Source organism: Trichomycterus rosablanca, chromosome 2, assembly GCF_030014385.1.
Source record: "Trichomycterus rosablanca isolate fTriRos1 chromosome 2, fTriRos1.hap1, whole genome shotgun sequence".
NCBI classification, from domain to species: Eukaryota; Metazoa; Chordata; class Actinopteri; order Siluriformes; family Trichomycteridae; genus Trichomycterus; species Trichomycterus rosablanca.
In genome coordinates, this window is record NC_085989.1 from 8,458,209 (window position 1) to 8,475,403 (window position 17,195).

The following is a 17,195-nucleotide window of genomic DNA, read 5'->3' on the forward strand; positions in this document are numbered from 1 at the left end:
ACATAGCCATGTTCTGCTCCAGTGCTGAATCCAACTCAACTCAAACAGAACACAGCGCTTCAGCACGGACTCACCGTGTGCGCATGCGCATAGGAGTCACAATCCGCACGGCAGCAGAATCACGGCAATTCTGTCAACTCTCTCTCTCTCTCTCTCTCTCTCTCTCTCATTCACTTCTCTTCAGCACTGCGGAGAATTAGCAAAACTGACTCTACTGAAGACTGAAGAAGCAACAAAACTGTGCTGAGGAAACATAGAGAGAGGCAGAATGAACTTCATTGTCGTGTTTATATCTGCTGCAAAACCACCTCCTTGTTTCTACACTCACTGTCCATTTTATCAGCCCCACTTACCAAAAAGAAGCACTTTGTAGTTCTACAATTACTGACTGTGCTTTGTTAGCCCCCTTTCACCCTGTTCTTCAATGCTCAGGACTCTCCCAGGACCACTACATAGCAGGTATTATTTAGGTGGTGGATCCTTCTCAGCACTGCAGTGACACTGACATGGTGGTGGTGTGTTAGTGTGTGTTGTGCTGGTATGAGCTTTTTAAATACCATGTCCACTCACTGTCCACTCTATTAGACACTCCTACCTAGTTGGTCCACCTTGTAGATGTAAAGTCAGAGACGATCGCTCATCTATTGCTGCTGTTTGAGTTGGTCATCTTCTAGACCTTCATCACTGGTCACAGGACGCTGCCCACGGGTCGCTGTTGGCTGAATATTTTTGGTTGGTGGACTATTCTCAGTCCAGCAGTGACAGTGAAGTGTTTAAAAACTCCATCAGCATTGCTGTGTCTTATCCACTCATACCAGCACAACACACACTAACACACCACCACCATGTCATTGTCACTGCAGTGCTGAGAATGATCCACCACCTAAATAATACCTACTCTGTAGTGGTCCTGGGAAAGTCACTGCTGGACTGAGAATAGTCCACCAACCAAAAATATTTAGCCAACAGCGCCCCATGGGCAGCGTCCTGTGACCACTCATGAAGGTCTAGAAGATGACCAACTCAAACAGCAGCAATAATGAGGGATCGTCTCTGACTTTACGTCGACAAGGTGGACCAACTAGGTAGGAGTGTCTAGTAGAGTGGACAATGAGTGGACACAGTATTTAAAAACTCCAGCAGCATTGCTGTGCCTTATCCAATCATACCAGCCCAACACACACTAACACACCACCACCATGTCAGTGTCACTGCAGTGCTGAGAATGACCCACCACCCAAATAATACCTGCTCTGTCGTGGTCCTGGGAGAGTCCTGACCATTGAAGAACAGCATGAAAGGGGTTAACAAAGCATGCAGAGAAACAGATGGACTACGGTCAGTATTTGTAGAACTACAAAGTGCTCCTATATGGTAAGTGGAGCTGATAAAATGGACAGTGAGTGTAGAAACAAGGAGGTGGTTTTAATGTTATGGCTGATCGGTGTACACAGCAGTTACAATCAGAATTAAAAGGTGTTATGGTGGTGAATATATTATTGAAGTTGATATAATTTTGAATTAAATTGAAAAAAACATCTAGTTCTCGTGTTTGTGTGAACTCAATAGTTCATATTTTGTGTACTTGGATCAATCATTAACGTAAAAAAAATTCAGCAGGCAGAAAATACGCCACTGACTGGCACTTGGCAAAACAAAAGGAACTGAAAAATATTTTCACATGTATACATTTCTCTCTCAGAACAACAGTATCAGTAGACTGTGGTATTCTCTGTGGTTCTTTGTGGTTGTTAAAAGCTGGGCAATAAAAAAGCAGAACAGGAAGAATATTGATGCTTTTGAACTTTGGTGCTGGCAGACACTTTTGAGAGTACCTGGGACAGCAAAGGAGATCAAATCAAATCTTCAAAAGACCCAATGGAAAAGACAGTTCTGCCTAGAAGAGTTGAAGGTAAAAGAGAAAGAGGACAGCTATCAACAAGATGGATGGACAGAAATAAAGGAATAATGAAATGTGTTTGTGTGAACTAAAGAGTTTAAGAGAGGCTTTATTGGCATCATATTCACAGACCACAAAAGCTAAACAATACAATATACACGGTGCAGATAAACAACAGTACAATAAATATGAGGACCTATAATAAATAAAAGATTGATTTTCTAATTTAAAGAAATTGAGGGGGACAGGACCAAAGACGGGCGACACGGTGGCTCGGTGGGTAGCACTGCCACCTTACAGCAAGAAGGTCCCGGGTTCGATCCCCAGGCGGGGCAGTCCGGGTCCTTTCTGTGTGGAGTTTGCATGTTCTCCCTGTGTCTGCGTGGGTTTCTTCCGAAAGCTCCGATTTCCTCCCACAGTCCAAAAACATGCAGTCAAGTTAATTGGAGACACTAAGTTGCCCTATAGGTGAATGTGTGTGTGTGTGTGTGTGTGTGTGTATGTGTGTCTGCCCTGCGATGGACTGGCGCCTCATCCAGGGTGTTACTGTGTGCCTTGCACCCATTGAAAAGCTGGGATAGGCTCCAGTAAACATCCCTAATTGGAAAAGCGGCTAAGAAAGTGAGTGAGTGGAGACCAAAGACAAGAGTAGCGTTGGCCAGTACAGTGAGGTGTTTAAAAACTTCAGCAGCGCTGCTGTGTCTGATCCACTCATACCAGCACAACACACACTAACACACCACCACCATGTCGGTGTCACTGCAGTGCTGAGAATGACCCACCACTCAAATAATATCTACTCTGTGGTGGTCCTGGGAGAGTCCTGACCATTGGAGAACAGCATGAAAGGGGGCTAACAAAGCATGCAGAGAAACAGATGGACTACAGTCAGTAATTGCAGAACTACAAAGTGCTTCTATATGGTAAGTGGAGCTGATAAAATGGACAGTGAGTGTAGAAACAAGGAGGTGGTTTTAATGTTATGGCTGATCTGTGTATATACTGTATATAACAGAGATAACAAATAGCAAATGCTGATTTTTTTCCCTCTCACTGTAAATAGCTTCAGTGCATTGTTAATTTTGTCAAGAATGAGGATTGCCTTACATATCCCGAAGGGAATATAAACTACATAAACAGAAATAGATAGAAGTGAAGGGTTTATCAAGCTGCAGTGAATTTGTGCATTCTTACTTTGCTCTGCTATGGGAAATACCTCAGGACTGCAGCATATAAATACACAGTATATAACACTGCAATGTGTGTATACGCTTATGTGTGTGTGCACGTACATGTAAAAAAAACAGCAAAGGTTTGAGGTTCATTTCAGAGCTGCCGACTCTTTAATTCTCACCTCTGTATGAACAGACACACACACACACACACAAGCAAAGCATTGCACCTGGCAAAAATGTTTAAAAAAAAAGCCTATATAACAAGGTTCAGAACAGTTTAAGATATAATCTTGTTATTTATTGAATAAGTCATTATGCTGAAAACGCTCCTTGGTAATAAAGATGATAACCAAGAAAAGGAAGTGAAAAGAATGCAGCAATGACTAGTAATCATTTGATTTCACTATAGATACACTGAACGTTTATAGTGAAAGCTAAAAAGAGTAGAAATGTGAGACACTGGACGAAGCCCAAACTGTACACTTGGTATGTTCTTGGTAAGTATGAATCTCCCCACTGTTCTAGTCATAGCCCCAGTGTGCCCATCGCAGAAATAGCATTTTGCAGTGGCAAAGAGGAGTAACCCTTAGATACAGCCAATTGTTTATTAGTTGAATGCCGGGTCAGTGGCACAAACAAGGTTTGAACTCGGATCTCGGTGGTGGTGTGCTAGTGCATTAGACTGCTATGCAACCATAAAGACAGATTTAGTCTATAATTTTTTCAGGAAAGTGTATGTACATTAGTACATAGTATGTCCAAGCGTATTTAACTGTCTACGCCAGTGGTCCCCAACCACCGGGCCACGGACCGGTACCCGTCCATGGGTCATTTATTACCGGGCCACAAAGAAAGAATGAATAATTAGAGATTGCTTCTATTTCGAGTGTTATTGTCTTATTGTCACCCCTAGGCAGAAGCAGCATCTCATTGCAGTGAAAAAAGCTCATTTTACACCGTTTGTGAGCAATATTTTTAAATCCTACCGCCCCCATCGGTTCGTGAAATTATATCTTATATGAAACCGGTCCAGGTTGGGAAACGCTGGTGTATGCCATTGTTTTTCAACCTGGGGACCACAGCCACTCAGTGTCACCATCAATGTAATTGTGAATATTATTTTGCTCCTTTATTAATGATGCCACTTACTTGGTGGAGAGGGTACCCCAAAAAGCATAAACATAGTGTTAAAACAACAATACGGAAGGGCAGGTTGTAAGGATGTTGGTAGATTTTGCTATAAGGACAAAAAATGTCTGTAGTCGACACATATTTTAAGGAGAAGAAGTAGAAACACAGCATAAAAGCAGGGGAGGATGCACACATTTGGACTGTATCCTATACAAAAGACACAACCTGAAAGAGATTGTAGACTGTAAGGTGGTGGCAGGTGAGAGTGTACTTAATCAATATTTAATAGTGGTTTGTAGGATGTCTTTAGAAGTAAAGAGGAGAAAGAGAGCCAGGATGGAACCAAGGATCAGATGACGGTGGTTAAAATAAGAAGACTGTGGTGTAAAATTCAGAGGTGGGACAGGCACTGAGAGGTGAAGGGGTGCTAGACAACTGGGCAACGACCGCAAAGTGGTGAGGGAATCAGCAAGGAAGGTACTTAGTGTGACATCTGGACAGAGGAAAGTAGAAAAGAGACTTGGTGGTGGAATGAAGAAGTGCAGGAAACTTTATGGAGGGCAGCTATAAAGAGAATGAAGAGCTGAAAGGCAGTTGGCCCAGATGACATGTCAGAGCAGATATGGAAATATTGATGTGCAGTACTCCAGCAACTAAGAAGGCATGAACTTGATCAGACACAGCAAAATAGTTTTATGCCAGCAAGGTGCACCATAGATGTGATGAAGAAGTAATGGGTAAGCCATTACAAAGGGGGTTTGCATTGTGCATTTGTAGAGCATGAGAAAGCTTATGATCAGGTGCCTAGAGAGGAGCTATGGTATCGTATGAGTAAATTGAGAGTGGCAGAGAAGTATATGAGGACGGTGCAAGATAGGTACAAAAACAGTGTGACAGCAGTAATATGTGCAGGAGATATGACAAATGGGTTTAAAGTGGAAGTGGATCTGCAATAAGAATGAGCTGAGAATATACAGTAGACACTTGACTTAATTTAATTGGTTCTGAAGGGCTGTTCTTAAGTCAAAATGTTCGTTAGTTAAACCTATTTTTCCCATAAGAAATAATGTAAATAGAATTAATCTGTGCCAGACCTCCCAAACCCCCCTTACCTAACCTTTCTAATGTTTTAAATGATCTTTTTTGTTATTAATACAAGTACATTTCCCTTAATTCTTAAATTATAGTATAGACATTCCTGTAATAAACAATAATAAACAACAATACACAGTAGAACTGTACTGTAAATAAACACACATCACATTTCAGTACAGTACGTGTGCTATACCATACACCATAATAAATTTCCTTTTTTTTTTAATATAAAATGTATCTACCAGAAACAACAACTCTCATATGTCTCTATTATTTCCTTCTTTATTTCAATAGTGTTGTATTTTGTAGGTGTAATTGCACGAAAGAAAGAATACTTTACTGAGCCGAATTCCTTCTTCTATGTCACTCACTGTCCCCTCTGTCTGATACAAAGTGACATCTACTGGCAAGAGTAATTATACTGTACAACAACAAATGTAATAGATTTTTTCATTTATCAACACTACCCTTTCTCTGCACCTTCTTTGGGGACATTTCAATATTGAATTTTACGAAACATAAACAAAACACCGGAAAAACACATTCCGCCGTCCGAATGTTATGTATAAAGAGAGACGGTCGGAGCCAACTTGTTCGTGATGTCACGTGTTTCGCGAATTTCGGTTCATAATCCAAAATTAGTTTGAACGTCGAAAAAAGTCGAAAAAGATCGCTCATAACCCAAAATGTTCTTATGGTAAACCGTTCGTATCTCAAGGGTCTACTGTACTTGTTTGCAATGGTCATGGACGGGCTGAGAGACAGGGTTATTAGGAGTCTCCATGGATTATGATGTTCACAGTTGAGAATAGAGAGCAGGTTGAGGATAACCTGAGAGATGGAGGTATGCATTAGAGAGTAGGGGAATGGCTATAGGCAAGACTCAAACACATGTTTCTAGAACCCCAAAGGAGTGCAGCACTTAGATTTCCGGCTGTGCCACCTGCTGCACACACTGAACTTGTATTTCAACAAAATGATAAAAGATGACTTTGATCACTGTGCTTCAGTTTGCTTGGTAATATGGCCTAAAGTAGGTGAACACCAATCCTAAAAATCATATAAGCACTTCATCACTAGCTCTCAGTGCACATTTAGAGAGGTTTTCTGGCCCAGCTCCTTTCCAGAGTCTTGCTCAAGGCCACTAATTACACTGTAAATGGGGGTTTCTATGCGCCTTTGGTTATCATGACCCTTCTCTGTGGCTCAGTGTCAAGAGCCTCAAAGTGGGCGAAGAAATTATTTAGCTTATCCGGAAAAGTGTTCTTACTCTGATTGCCTGTGATCACACATCATATGTGCTAGGTGTGAACAGTGACATTGGCATACCAAAGCTGCTGATGACAAACAAAACCATGTGTGTTGGGCAGTATGCAGTGTACAAGTATAATATTTACAAACACAGATCTGGTTTCTCCTAAAGGTCATAGTCTGGGTCACTTACTTTCTCCACTCATACCAGCACAACACACACTAACACACCACCACGTCAGTGTCACTGCAATGCTGAGAATGATTCACCACCCAAATAATACCCTGCGGTGGTCCTGTGGGGGTCCTGACCATTGAAGAACAGGGTGAAAACAGGCTAAAAAAGTATGTAGAGAAACAGATGGACTACAGTCAGTAATTGTAGAACTACAAAGTGCTTCTATATGGTAAGTGGAGCTAATAAAATGTACGAAGAGAGTAGAAACAAGGAGGTGGTTTTAATGTTATGGCTGATGGGTGTATATAGTATATTTCTATATATCTACACAGGCATAGTACAAAATCTATAAAAAACCAACCTGGTAATAAATTTAACATTATTTATATTTATGTCCAGTTAAATTATTAATACATCATATATCAAATATATAATAAATATTTCTTCACTTCAATATGCTTTCCGTGCCCATTGGATCCATCTGTACACGTAATAATCGGCCAAATAAATAATGCATACGCAAAGTCGTCAGAGATTTCCCATGAGTCAGAGGTAGTCGATATGTGGGTATAAAGAAGCATGAATTCAGCAGAAAAAGAGCAAGCAGAGACTAAAAATGGTAATGAGGAGAAGAATGAAAAGCGGGGATACTTAAAGAGTGGAAAGTGCGATAAAGCTCTAATCAGGAGGGAAGCAGAGGTTTGTTTAGCATAATAGGTATTCTGAAAGTGAATACAGATTTTAGATGTATTGTAGATTTATTTTTGATTTAATAACTAAATGCAAAGCTGGCTTAATGCAAAAGAGAATAGGTGCACAAAAACCAATGTAGGGGAAAATAAACCAAAGGGAAACTGTTAAAAAGATAGAAACAGCTTATTCTAATATTAAATTATGCATTACATTTTCTGACAGCAAGGATAAGCAAAATATCACGCATTTAATACTCAAACAGAATACAGGATATTCTGAAGAAACACTATCCATATGATTAGCCATAACATTAAAACCACCTCCTTGTTTCTACACTCACTGTCCATTTTATCAGCTCCACTTACCATATAGAAGCACTTTGTAGTTCTAATATTACTGACTGTAGTCCATCTGTTTCTCTACATACTTTTTTAACCTGCTTTCACCCTGTTCTTAAATGGTCAGGACCCCCACAGGACCACCACAGAGCAGGTATTATTTAGGTGGTGGATCATTCTCAGCACTGCAGTGACACTGACATGGTGGTGGTGTGTTAGTGTAGACACAGCAGCACTGCTGGAGTTTTTAAATACTGTGTCCACTCACTGTCCGCTCTATTAGACACTCGTACCTAGTTGGTCCACCTTGTAGATGTAAAGTCAGAGATGTAGATGTAAACTCATCTATTGCTGCTGTTTGAGTTGGTCATCTTCATCAGTGGTCACAGGACGCTGCCCACGGCGTGCTGTTGGCTGGATATATTTTTGGTTGGTAGACTATTCTCAGTCCAGTAGTGACAGTGAGGTGTTTAAAAACTCCATCAGCATTGCACAACACACACTAACACACCACCACCATGTCAGTGTCACTGCAGTGCTGAGAATGATCCACCACCTAAATAATACCTGCTCTGTAGCGGTCCTGGAAGAGTCCTGACCATTGAAGAACAGGGTGAAATGGGGCTAAAAAACATGCACAGAAACAGATGGACTACAGTCAGTAATTGTAGAACTACAAAGTGCTTCTATATGGTAAGTGAAGCCGAGAACATGGACAATGTGTGTAGAAACAAGGAGGTGGTTTTAATGTTATGACACATAGCACAGTTAATCACATAATCTATACATAATCTACAGTACATGAGGGATGTATTTTAATATCACCTGCAGTATCATCCACTATGAATATCTGCATCACGTACTGCAGCACTAGCACAACTCACAGATACTGTCACCGCACACACACACAAACCAGTTTAATTTTCTTTTCATTGGACTATTAAATGCTCGGAAATACACAGTCACACATCCACTTACTCACACATACGGATCACAAGTAGCCAATCCTCCTTCTGCATGTTTTGACAACCTACAAAAACCTGGAGAGAACATGGCAAATTCCTTACAGACAGTGGATAACGGTCAGTATGAAAAATAAAGTACAGCACTGTCCAATTAATGTCCAGTATTGTCTATACATTAAATGGTCGTAGGATGATCTCACAAAGTATATTGTGGTGGCTGTAATACAGTCTGTTTAATGATACCAAGGTACCAGATACCACACACATACAGACACAGTGGTTTAAACATACCTACTCAGCAGGGTATTTAGATGGTGCAGCAGTCTAAATACTAGCCCATAGGTTTGGGTTTGAGTCATGGTGGTGACACAAATGTAAAAGATGTGGCTAGCGCCTTTATTGGCGTACTGTTCTTCTCCAAGCTTTGACTTTGAAGTTTTTAAAAATCCCACCAACACTCCTGCACCTCATACTCTCATGGGTAAAAACTGACTACCACTTGATTACAGTTTCACTGGGTGTCCTTTCCCACTGTTGGATGGGGTAGAGTACAACAGATGGGCTATAATCAGGAACTGTATACAAAAAGTGGGATCTATATGGTAGGTGTTTTACTGACTGTTTTGTGCCCCCATTAATGTTCTTTAGGGTTTATGGTAGGTGACAGGGGTCAGGACCCCTTGATCTTGCCATGCTTTGAGGTGTATTTTGAGTTTTCTGGGGTGGGAAGGGTAAAAACTAAAACGTTCAATAATATTGTTGCATAAATATGCACACCCTTGAACTAATACTTTGTTGAAGCACCTTTTGCTTCTATCAGCTATTACCATGGCACTTCTTGACTTGGTAAGCTTTGCCCACTCCTTCTTGACAAAGTGCTCCAAATCTGTCAGCTTTTGTGGGCATCTCCTGTGCACAGCCGTCCTCAGGTCACCCCTCAGATTTTCAACTGGATTCAAACCTGGGCCATTCCAAAACTAATTCTCTCCCACTTGACTTTAGTTCCAGCTTAAAAAAATGACATTGAATAATAATAGTAATAATAACTGTTTTTAAAGCTGTTTTTGACTTTGACCTAGTATGGAATTTTAGTTTGCTCAGCTTGCCTGTACTGACAGTGTGTTTCTGTGTGTGTGTCTATGTACTATAGCCTTTGGCTGTCCAGCTGTGACACATCTGTCACTGACATCTTTGGACCTTCAAGTGTAACTAAATATTTAAAAGCAAGTTTGACTGTGTGGGTTTGTGTACTGTAGCCTCAAGCTGTCAAACTGCGTCTCATTTGAATCTGATCAGATGAATCTAATCATTCTAGAACTACTAATGTTAATGTTAAGTTTCTCAATATGTTTGCCTGTGTAACAAAAGGTATTAAATCACTAATATACATAAAAGTAGAAGAAGTTAAAGTAGCAGTAGCTGCTGTATTGGTAGAAGCAGTGGGGTTAGGTACAAGTATACAACTACTCAAAACCTTGAGAACTTCCTGAATTTTGTATTGATATTTTCATTAATATTTCAGCAGTTAGAGTCCAGTTTATTACCTGAAAATGTACAAAAGTAAATGGTAAACTAGGAGACTTTAAAAGGTGGGTTTAATTGATTCCGCAGCTGTCCTGCATTTAAAGACATTTAAAACGTTGATAAAACAATTCCTACAGGCATATTAAACTTTGTTGATTACTTATAAATTCCTTGTTTAAAATCAGTGCTGGAACAGACTGGGTCAGTACTCTCATGATATTGCACAGGAGTATAAGGTATATTGCTGTTGTAGTAGTAGGGGGGAATCTAATTGACAAAAGAAGAGTGACAGACCATTATAATCCATAAACTTGGTCTGTCCTATAGAGAAGTTGTAAAGAATTCCAAAATGTCAGCGTGAACAGATGTCAACACCATCAAACAGCACTTGGAAACAGGTAGAAACTGGTAGGAAGAAGTCTTGCAGAGCCAAAGCTATGACAGCAACAGAAGAAAATTCAGCTATCATGACAGGCATCTCACAACTTTAAGCTCAGCTCGACTGGTCAAAGTAAGCAAGTCTTAGTTTCATCTGGGCCATGCAACACTGTCAGTGAACTACTGACTGAATCTTTAGCAAGCAGGTTTTTTGTACACCAGGACAGGAGGATGGTGGTTGGTCACATGCTTATAAAACACAATGACCCAAAACATACTTTCAGGCTGTCAGAACTACCTTCAAAGACAAGAACAAGATAATAGATTTAAAATCAGAACAGCAACCAGCACAGTCTGGCCATTCTGTCAAGCTGGTTTTGGATGAACTGGACAGAAGGGTGAAAGCAAAGTAACATACAAGTGGTTGGGATACAGTATTGGGAGGAACTTCTTAATATTAAAATAACAATATTTGATTTCTTGGTCTGTCCGTACAGACATCTAGCATATGAGCTTTGCATAGTGCTGCATAGGTAGTAGGATCATCAGTGTGCATATACACCAATCAGCCATAACATTACATTACAACCACCTCCTTGTTTTTACACTCACTGTCCATTTTATCAGCTCCACTTACCTTATAGCAGCAGCGCTGCTGTGTCTGATCCACTCATACCAGCAGAACACACACTAACACACCACCACCATGTCAGTGTCACTGCAGTGCTGAGAATGATCCACCACCCAAATAATACCTGATCTGTGGGGGTCCTGACCATTGAAGAACAGCATGAAACAGTGCTAACAAAGCATGAAGAGAAACAGATGGACTACAGTCAGTAATTGCTTCTATATGGTGAGTGGAGCTGATAAAATAGTGAGTGTAGAAACAAGGAGGTTGTTTTAGTGTTATGGCTGATCGGTGTATAAAACCTGCAATTGTTTGCCACCCTGTTCAGGGTATCCCTGACTTGCTCTCTGTGGAACCTTAAAACAATAATGAAAACAAAATATACAGCCTTACAAGGTTAATAAAATAAAATTAGATGGATGGATTGATAAATAGAAAATGGCGTTTAACACACGTTTGTCTAAAGTTATGAATGACTCCATTAAAGGAAAAGGAGAATGCTGACCTCTAGTGGTTCAATACAAAATAACATACGCCAAAGAAAATCCATAACAACAACAGCATTATCACTTATAAAATTAAAAAAAACCCAAAAAAAACCCCCAATATTTCACAGATATCAGATTTAGTAAATTAAATAAATAAGCATATCTTTCATAACTGAGGCACTATAGGTGTTATTTTCTATATCTCACAGGCTTGCAGGCACTGAAAGAGAAATCAATGATCATTAATGATTTTTATCTCAGACACTATAACACTGCTGCACTATTTAATTTGGTTAGGCAAACTGCTAGATTTATTAAAACAACAAACGTATGCTGGGTTGCTTTTATTAGTAGTGGTTCAATAAAACTCTGTAATTAAAAAAGTATTGTTTTCTCGAACTCTTTCATGCTATTTTTCTTATAAGGGTCATTCCTACAATTTGGTGCCTTTTGTGTCCCTAGTACATTTTAAACAATATAATTTTTTAAACATCTTACTGAAATAATGAACACTTTCAAATACTAAACACAATGTTTTCTATAAAATGACTGTATACATACTGTTTTTATCTCTTAGATACCTGAGGTTTTCCCATGTCCCCAGTTCTGTACATTCTGATTTAGTGATGGATATATGAGGTTTAATCATGCAAATGTCTTTCAATACTGTTTAAAAGGTTTTGCTTATGTCCCTCTAAACCCTGGATTTTTCTTCTTTATGAGTTTCATTTTATTGCTGATTATGAGGGTTTATCACATGTCCCTCATGTTGCCATCCACCCTGTTATTTCTTACTACTGTCTCTTAAAATGAAGAGCTGTTTTACATACTGACATCATTTCCTGGAGCTCAAATGATCTCTTTGGAGGGAAAACAACTGTGGAAGATGAGCGGCTTATTAAACTCCTCATTTTAATGTTGTTTTTTTCCACATTTTATCCTAAAAGTCTTATATGGTCAACCAGAACATGTTCACCCTGTTATGGGATATATGAGAAAAAGCAATACGATTTGATCATTTTAAAAATAATCACACTAAAAAGCAGAGAATTCTTTGTCTGAATTCACTTTTATGCTAGCATGGTTTTTCTCACTCGCTAGCTAATGGCAGATTTTATGTCAGAATGTCCACCCTGTTATGGTCCACCCTGTTACAACCTAATACGTAACAGGGTAGACGTCACAGTGTATATGAGGTGAATGTGTGATTTATATAGCTCTATTATTCAGTCTGGTTATAACAGACATCCCAAGTCTCCCGGAAGTTCCGGGAGTCTCCCGCATATACATAGCGGCTCCCTGATGCCCGCAAGTCAGATAAAATCTCCCGGAATCAAGAACGAGCGGCCAAGAGCGGCACGAACGCGCACGCAGGCGACACAGACTTTTTCCCCCGATCGCGTATTAAATCCGTTATCTGATATACAATCTAGCGCACTGTGTAGGGAACATAAATCAATTGTCTAATATACTGTCTAGTGCACTATGTAGGGAACATAAATCCGTTATCTGATATACAATCTAGTGCACTATGTAGGGAACATAATTAATTATGTAATATACTATCTAGTGCACTATGTAAGGAACACAAATCATCATCTAGTAATACTTTCTAGTGCACTATGTAGTGAACCTAAATCCGTTAACTATTACGCTACCTAAAGCATTATGTAAGAAACATAAGTCTATTATCTAGTACACTATCTAGTGCACTAAGTAAGGAACATACATTCTTTTCTGATATACAATCTAGTGCACTATGTAGGGAACATAAATCTATTATCTTTCACACTATCTAGTGCACCATGTAGTACACATTAATGTGTTTGTGACGCGAACAGTTAGCTTAGTAGCTCAGTTAGCAGCTCCTAAATGTTCTGTTATCACCCATATCCTTTGGTGTGTGCGAGAGGTTTTTTAGCTTTTTTTTTTTGGGCTTGGGGGGTCGAGGTCCGAGTCCGGGGGTACCTCCCTGAAATGAGTTTTTGAAACTTGGGATGTCTGTTTTAATAATAATGACAGAAATATTGATATTATGTGTGCATCCTTTAAAGAACGGCCTTAAGAGCAGCTGAAACACAACAGTTATGCATTTGTCCGTAACAGGGTGGACATCCTGGGTCAGAGACTGCATAAAAATGTTTTAATAAAACTTACAGTTTGTGCTTGAGCTTGACCAATATTAGTTTGGAAAAGTATAACACATCCTTTTTATAATAAAATATGAAAAACCAATAAAAACAGTGGTTCATTTTCAAAAAGTTTTAATGTCCTAAAGGCACCCAATCCCAGGAATGACCCTTAAACATTGACTGTACTAGTGCAGTATGGATTAACCTTTTCTTCAGACATTATGAGATACCCATAGTTACAGTTGAAGTTAAAAGTTTACATACACTTATAAGAGACGTGCATATTATAGAAGCATTTCAATCGTTTCTGCAACTGATTGATCTATGTATAGTGGAAAACTTGGAAAACAAGCCTTTAATCATCTTTGTTTTTATCATATACATGTACAAGAGTTGGAGGAGGACCTGAAAAATGCAGTGACTAAATCAGAACTTAATTGAGTGTTTTTCACAGCTGCCTGGTGTCAATAATTTTGGTGTCTTTCATTCTAGCATGAAATTAATTTAGGTTAATCTTCCTGAGAAAGATGACTCTTCCTCTTTCTCTTGCTTTTCCTCACACGCCTCTATCTTTTTAATCCTCTGCATGTTATGCCAGTGGGCAAGATTTGCCTGATTACATAGAAAAAAAAACTATATATATACACCGACTAGGCATAACATTATGACCACTGACAGGTGAAGTGAATAACACTGATTATCTCTTCATGGCACCTGTTAGTGGGTGGGATATATTAGGCAGCAAGTGAACATTTTATCCTTATTTAACATTTAAGTTGATGTATTAGAAGCAGGAAAAATGGGCGAGCGTAAGGATCTGAGCCAGTTTGACAAGGGCCAAATTGTGATGGCTAGTCAGAGCATCTCCAAAACTGCAGCTCTTTTAGAGTGTTCCCAGTCTGCAGTGGTCAGTATGGATAGGAACAGGACCACGGGGCAATGGAAGAAGGTGGCCTGGTCTGATGAATCACGTTTTCTTTTACATCACGTGGATGGCCGGGTGCGTGTGCGTTGTTACCTGGGGAACACATGGCATCAGGATGCACTATGGGAGACAGGCAAGCTGGTGGAGGCAGTGTGATGCTTTGGGCAATGTTCTGCTGGGAAACCTTGGGTCCTGCCATCCATGTGGATGTTACTTTGACACGTACCACCTGTACCTAATCATTGTTTCTTTCATGGAAACGGTATTCCTTGATGGCTGTGGCCTCTTTCAGCAGGATAATGCACCCTGCCACAAAGCAACAATGGTTCAGGAATGGTTTGAGGAGCACAACAACGAGTTTGAGGTGTTGTTTTTAAAATGCATTTTCTCCCCTTTTTCTCCCGACGTTTGCGTATCCAATTAGCCAATTGCATTATGCTTCCTCTCTACTGATGCCGATCCCTGCCCTGATTGAGGAGAGTGAGACTGACACGTGTGCAGTAATCGACAACATATTTTTACCTGCACAAGGCAAGTTCATATGCGGATCAGCTTTGTGTACGGACAGCCACACCTTAATCAACGCATTATCCCTCGAATCTGTGCAGACGCCATCAATCAGCCAGCAGAGGTCGTAATTGCCTTAGTTATCAGGAGTCTCTATCCAGCTCCCACCCTGTTCGAACAACAGCCAACCGTTGGTCACGTAGGCACCCAGCCCATCCGGATGGCAGAGCTGAGTTTCAAACCGATGAGTTCGAAATGTCGGCTCTGGTGTGCTAGCGTGTTTTACCGCTGCGCCCAATTGTTTGGGTTTTTCTTTTTTTCTCATTATGCTGGTGCCATTTAGTGTATTACATTATCCCTATTGTTTTAATAAAATAAAATAAATTCATGTTGGTTTTTGATTTGGAGTCAGTCATTTATGTAAACATGCATGGTATCTACAGCCCCATCTCTTGCAGTTTTAAAATCCACTTGATGTGACTGAAATCTGCTGGTGAGGAAAAAAATAAATGATCTTTTTAATCTCCGACATTTACAGATGACGTCTTACTTTTCATCTTTATTCTTTCTGATGAGCTGTTCTCTGCAAACTACACTCCTGTGTCACTCTTAGGTCAGGAAATCTCTGAAGCATCTGCGTACCGCCATTCTTGATCTCTTTCTTATCTCACATTGGCAGAAATTCTCCCAGGACTGAAACACACACAGCAGCAATAGCAGCAGAGTTCCAGCAAAACTAAATTGAACACTGCAGTTGCAGTATATTACATCAGGTGAAACTGCAGATTCATTAGAAACACTACTGTAGAAGTACAAATGGAAAACCTCACAGAGCAGTTTGATTTGAGTTGGACAATAGTCTCAATGATGTCTCTAGAAATGTCCAAGGTCTTGGAAATCTTCTGTGATCTTTTGTGACAGCCTATTAGTTTCACCATGGTTGCAACACACCTTGAACACTTGAATCTCTGGGTGGTGTTTACAAATGAAATGTTTTTGAGTTCCCAGTGGTTTAATCATGTTGTAATCCATCTTTAAGTCATACAGACTAACTATAGGTTTTAAGATCAGCAGTATTTTGTAGGGGTTACATAACTGTGACATGGCAGTATTGCCAAGATACCCTGCTACTCTAAAATATTACATCACTCATTTGCTTCATCAAAGCAAACTCTAACTGTGCAAAAAACTGTTATAAATCCTTCCGTGAGGGATTAAATATATTCTGCTTGCAGATGCATGTTAAACTAGGTTCAAGCTGATATTTTCTACAACCCCAAATCAGAAAAAGTTGGGACAGTATGGAAAATGCAAATAAAATAAAATAAAATTTAGATCTAGTAATGAGGTGAAAAAACTAAATGATGTGATTCCAAACAGGTGATGTTAACAGGTGATTGTAATCATGGTTTGGTATAAAAGCAGCATCCAGGTAAGGCTAAGTCTTTGATGAGCAAAGACGATCAGAGGATCTCCAGTTTGTCAACAAATGTGTGAGAAAATGATTCAAATGTTTGAAAACAATGAACCTCAAAGAAAGATTGGAAGGGATTTGCATATTTCTCCCTCTACAGTGCATAATATCATTAAACCATTCAAGGAATCGGGAGCAATTTCAGTGCGTAAAGGCCAAGGGCGCAAGCTTAAGCTGAACACCCGTGATTTTCAACTCAACAATAGCTGATATAACCACATGGGTGAGGGATTACTTTGGCAAACCTTTGTCAAGCACTACAATACAGAGTTACATGCACAAATACCACTTACAACTTTACTGTGCAAAAAAGAAGCCTTATGTTAACCATGTCCAGAAGCGGCGTCAACTTCTCGGGGCTCGGAGGCATCTAGGATGGACCATCACACAGTGGAAACATTTGACCAGAC